This window comes from Micromys minutus (genome assembly GCF_963924665.1).
Source record: "Micromys minutus genome assembly, chromosome: 6".
Classification (NCBI taxonomy): domain Eukaryota; kingdom Metazoa; phylum Chordata; class Mammalia; order Rodentia; family Muridae; genus Micromys; species Micromys minutus.
The window spans coordinates 32,111,222-32,117,221 of NC_137975.1; positions in this window are offsets into that span (position 1 = coordinate 32,111,222).

Consider the following 6,000-nt stretch of genomic DNA (forward strand, 5'->3'; position numbering starts at 1 on the left):
AAAATATGTAATACTGACTATCCACCCAGATTGTTGGGAGCAGACATGTGGACATGAGTTTTATCCTAGTAAATGTTGTACTGGAGGTGTGTCTGGAATCTCATTAATAATCCAATCATAAGCATTTGTTTTCGGTCAGTCTATAAAATGTATAGATATGGAAGATGTCACATGATTTTTACAAATGTTTCAGTATAGCTATAACTATTTTTATTTAGCCTTCTCTATTCTTCAGTGTGATCCATGCATGTTTTATTATGTACACAGGAATGAGTTTACCAACAGAGATTCACTAAGTAGTGCCAAAGCATATTTTCAGACTACAAAAAATTGAAACAAATCTACGGTACATATCTAGTTATCTTGAACAGAACTACCTTCCTTTCTCCAGATTTATGTCAATTGCTGTCAAAAATAAATTTGAAAATTCCTGGGCAGATTTTGTTTATTGTTGTTTAAACTTTTAAGGACAAATTTAAATTTAAATTTAAAAAAATTAAAGCTTATTTTTTTCTTTACAAAGAAATTTGATTTATTTTCTCTATGATCAAGATGCATATTGTTATAAATTGCTTCTTTGTAGAAGTAGATCTTTCCCGGGAAATACTGCAGGGCCAGATAGTAAGAATAAATGCCAGGTAAGTGAGATGCAAATGAAATATTAAATGTAATTTATGTAATTATAAGAAATACTATTTACAAGCAGGATGCATACTACAGAATATTTTGAGCCAAAATGATACTTATATAAGTTTTACTCTTTATAGTATATTTTAAAAATTATCTTTAATATTTCTTACAGTCCATTCATTATTCTCTGACTTGTCAGACCCCCTACAGTTCCTCATCTCACTCCTCTTCAGCACTGCCTCAGTCTCCAAAAGGATGTCACCACAACTCCTGCTCAGTAGGTTTCCCCACTCCCTGAAACCTCAAGATTCTCAAGGGTGAGGATCATCTTTCACTGATTTTCCAGTCCAGGCAGTCCTCTGTTGAGTGCATGTCTGGGACCTCAGATCAGCTAATGTATGCTGCCTGGTTGGTTGCTCGGTGCCTGGAGATCTCAGGGATCCAGGTTAGTTGAGACTGCTGGTATTTCTATGGGGTGGCTGTCCTCCTCAGCTTCCTTCAGCTTTTCCCTAATTCAACCACAGGATTTCTCGGCTTATTTCCATTGGTTGGGTATAATTATCTGCATCTCACTACTTTACCTATTTCTTGGGTCTCTGAGAGGGAAGCCATGCTTAGCTCTGTAAGGTCATCATAGCATCAGTAACAGTCACAGGTCTTGAAGCCTCCCATTGATCTGGATCCTAATTTGGGTCTGTCTCTGGATCTTCTTTCCCATAGTCTCTTCTCCCTTTTAGTGCCTGAAGTTCTTTTACACAGGTACAATTCTGTGTCACGTTTTGACTGTGAAATGGCAACCTCATTCCTCCCCTCAATGATCTGTCTTCCTCCTGGAGGTGAACTCTCTAAGCTCCTACTTCTCACTCTTGAGTATCTCATCTAAGTTCCCTCCCTTTGAGTTCTGAGTATCTCCCACCTCCCAGGTCTCTAGTATATTCTAGAGGGTCCTCCTACACCCTGCCTCCTGAAGTTGACCATTTCTATTCTTTCTGTTGGCCCTCAGGGCTTCAGTACTGCTCTCCCCACCTAATACTTGACCATATTACCCTCTTCCCCTCCTTGTGCCCTTCCCCACCCAGGTCCCTTTCTCCCTCTTCCTTAAAGATTGAGGCATCCTCATTTTTGCCACTGGCTTACGAAACTTTTTGAGTTCTGTACATTGTATCCTTGGTATTTTGTAATGTAGAGTATTTTAGAGTTGAAATTACTTTTTGAATAAATAAAGACAGGTAGGCTAGCGGGAAGGACAGTTGGTATAACACTTGCCTAGAGTATACAAAGGCATGTGCTTGAGCTTCAGTAATGTATGAACCAGACATGTTTAGAGCAAAAAAAAAAAAAAAATAACCCTAACTAGTAAGTATATCTGGAAGATTATGTAGTTTAAGAATACAGTCAGCTACATAGTAAGACAGTGACTTTGCGGCAAACCATGACTACATAATATCCTGTCTCAAGCGAAACTAAACAGCTAAAATGTGTGGAGAAATATAATATGCTCATTTATTTTTTCTCATGATTATTTTTGAAATGTAGATTTGTCTCTCATACAACATATACCAATTACATTCCTCTCATTCTCTCTGTCTCTCTGTCTCTCTGTCTCTCTGTCTCTCTGTCTCTCTGTCTCTCTCTGTCTCTCTGTCTCTCTCTCTCTCTCTCTCTCTCTCTCTCTCTCTCTCTCTCTTTCTCTTTCTCTCTGTGTAGAACTAAAATTGAAAATATAACCAAGTATTTTTCCATTGGGCTATATCTCCAGCCAGAGAACAGGTATATGGTTATTATCAAAACAAACAAACAAACAAGAAACCAAAAACAACAAACACCAAACTAAGCAAACAAAACAAAACAAACAAACTAATAATATATGGTAAAAAGCTATAATTGGGTTTTATTCAACATCTTTAAGGTAATTTTAAACATTCTTTGTCAGTTAATATGAAATATAGATTATTGTCATTTTACTCAGGGTTTTTCTTCTCCTGAGTATATTATGGATTTATTAAAAGTTACTATATTCACATATCTAAAACCTTACATCTATATGTTAGGAAGAGTGGTATGTAAATGCTCATATATAGAATTCATTCATTCCTAGATAAAATAAGACATTTTTGTATATGTCATTACTAAACATTTTAATAGGCTGTGATTATTATATGAAAGTACAGAATTCCACTACCTAGCTACAGAGAGGTAGACACAGTCATATGATGTTCCATGGGATGGAGAACGCATTTTAACAGGCAATTATTGATAGTTTTTGCTACAATGTGCTGAAGTATGCCTGTGCCCAAAATGTGATGAAAAGCTAGAAGGAAGCTTGTCATTTTATTTTTGCATTGTTTTTATATCTGTCTCCTTTATTTTGGGTCACTTGCTTTGCTCTTTAAGTCAGCAGGGTAACATCACAAAAATAATCTCTGTGTTCTTGCTTATCTGCCATTCAGGCACTTGAAGTCATATTTGATTCCAAAAAAATAAAAATAAAAATGGCAAAGCCTCTTAAATTTCACAGTCCTACCAAATTTGGGTATTTATCCAGGTTGTAAGACCACAATCTAAAGCAAAAGAATTATCGCTCATAAATGTCTGTACCATGCAGCAGTAGATATATCCTCAGTCCACATTGTAGTACCAGAGCTGTGTCAACGCTGGATGAAAACATATTTTGTCCACTATTATGCATGACATTTTCCTACTATTTAAACCAGATATCTTAGTAGTTCTCAAAAGATAGACTGCATGTCAGTGGGTTCTGTTACCTCTTATTGTCAACAGGACCACATTAAGAAAATAGTTGTTTTATGGTATTCTCTGTGCTTGTTTGTGTATTTGCTTTATCACTTTGAGATGCCACTTGCTGTGAGTGGGCCTACCAGACTAAGCGTCTCTCTTAAAAATGCAAGCAACAAATGACATGTTCAGACAGCCCTAAGGAAGAAATGATATTTGAAAGGGAAAAGTCAAACAACAACAACAACAAAATCGAATCATAAAAGACAGGAAAGCTTATAGAAAAAAAAATAAAATTTGAACCTTTATTTGAAAGAAATTATATGGTAGATAAAATGAGGAGCAATAAAACTAGTAATTAATCTCTATGGTAGTTTTTAAGTTATCAACTTAGAGGTATATATTTTAGCTTTTAGTAAAATGTTGACTTTCTTGTGTCAGAATAGTGGGAAATTATGAATATATTTCAGTGTTTTAAATATTTTTATGTAGGTCACATGTCTGTTGCAATCAACCTTGTACGATAAGTGAGGATGTGCTGAGATTTAGAATGTTGATAGAATGCAACACTGCAAAGAACTATATAAATAATGAATGAGAGGAGATGAATTGAATGCATTTTTAACAACTGATCAAATAAATATTAATTTGAAAATTTAACTGTTATATTGTATGTGGGAGAATGAATGCTCCTCTAAAGGTTTGACACAAAGTACATGATGCGTATTATTTGACATTACCCATTTGTAAGGCATACTTTTATGATTCCACCAATTTCTATTCAAAGAAGTCCTCACATAGCATAGTAAGAAAATAATCACATTAATAATAGAAATCAGCTACCTACTTCTTGCTAATTCCATAAATGTTACTTTATAAATAAAAAATTTTCTTTATAGTAGTACTATTAATAGTAATAAGAATAAAATTTAGCCTTTGAAGATTCACACACTTGACAGAAATGAATTTTTCTCTTACATAATTAAAATTGCTCCTTAATGTAGCAAAGTATCCTAGGGCTTTTGCTGTTCTATTTTCCAGTCATTTTTTTTTCCAACAGTTTAGGATTCATTATTTCAAGTATTATATATTCAACTATTTATATAATAATAAGTATATTTTTATCTTTACTATTAATGTTAAAGAATTCTTAATATTGAAAAGGTACTGCTATGATAGTCACTTTATTCATATTCATCTAATCATATGTGTTTAATGTATATTTCAGACCTATAAATGCCTGATAAATGTCTGTGCCACACCAGCAGCTCTGTGCATACTGCTATACCAGGGGGGTTTTCATTCTTCAGATGCCTCTTCTCCCACCTTCATCAGACTTGAGACGTTTGAACTGGACAGATTAGCATCCCTTCCCCCACCTATGTTCTGGCTAGGCTGAGCTGTTCTGCAAACCAAGGGAGAACTCAATTTTCCTACCACACCTCACAGCATTGTCCTCTGACCTGCAGAAGCCGAGCCATGCAAAGTTATCTTCCCTTTCCCCACTAATCTTTCTTCTTTCTGAGAACTCTGGGCCACGTTGAGCAGCTTGAGTTAGCTGCTAGCCCAGAGAGGACTGGCCTTCTTCTTCCACCTTTCTGACCACCTCATTAGATCCAAGGCTCCTGAACCATAAAGGCGTACATGTCTGGAACCATACAGCCCAAGGTTACCCATCAGAGTTCTGCTGCCTATCACACCGGGGCCATGGACTAAGCTGCTCTCCTAATAACTTCTACAACAAGAACATCCAGAGACCAAAACTATCCGGAAAGGTAACAGTCTTTGAAAGGACACAATCAACAAAAGCCAGGGCACTATGATACCCCCTAAGCACAGGACTCCCACTGAAGAAAACCCTGAATATATTAAGACTACCAAAACACAGGAAAATTAAATCTAATCTAATATTATAAAAAACAATACAGCACTCTCAAGAAAAAAATAATAAATCGCTTAAAAATACAGGAACAGGCTAAGAGCGGTCTTTAAAGAAGAGATAAATAAACCCCTTAAAGACATACAAGAAAACATAATTAAATAGGTGAAGGAAATAATATCAGAAAGTGAAAATAGAATCAATAAAGAAAATACAATCTGAAGATATCCTAGAAATGGAAAACCTAAGGAAAAGTATAAAACGAAGAGATGCAAGAATCACAAAAAGAATACAGGAGATAGAAGAGAGCATCTCAGGGGTAGAAGATATAATAGAAGAAACTGATACATTAGTCACACAAAAGGTTAATTCTCAAAACTTCCTGAAACAAAACATCCAAGAAACTTGTATACCAAGAAAAGAAGTAACCTGTGAATAATAGGAACAGAAGAGGGTGAAGAGTCTCAGCTCCAAAGCTCAGAAAATATTCTCAACAAAACCACAGAAGAATGTTTCCTAGCCTAAAGAAACATAGGCCTATAAACATACAAAAAGCTTATAAAACCCTAATGGAATTGGACCAGAAAACAATCCTCCTGCTACATAATAATCAAAAAGCAAACTATGGGCATATAACCAAAAGAAGCTTCAACATATAACAAAGACACATGCTCAACCATGTTCATAGCAGCCTTATTTGTAGTAGCCAGAAATTAGATGGAACCCAGAAGTCCTTCAACAGAGGAGTGGATACA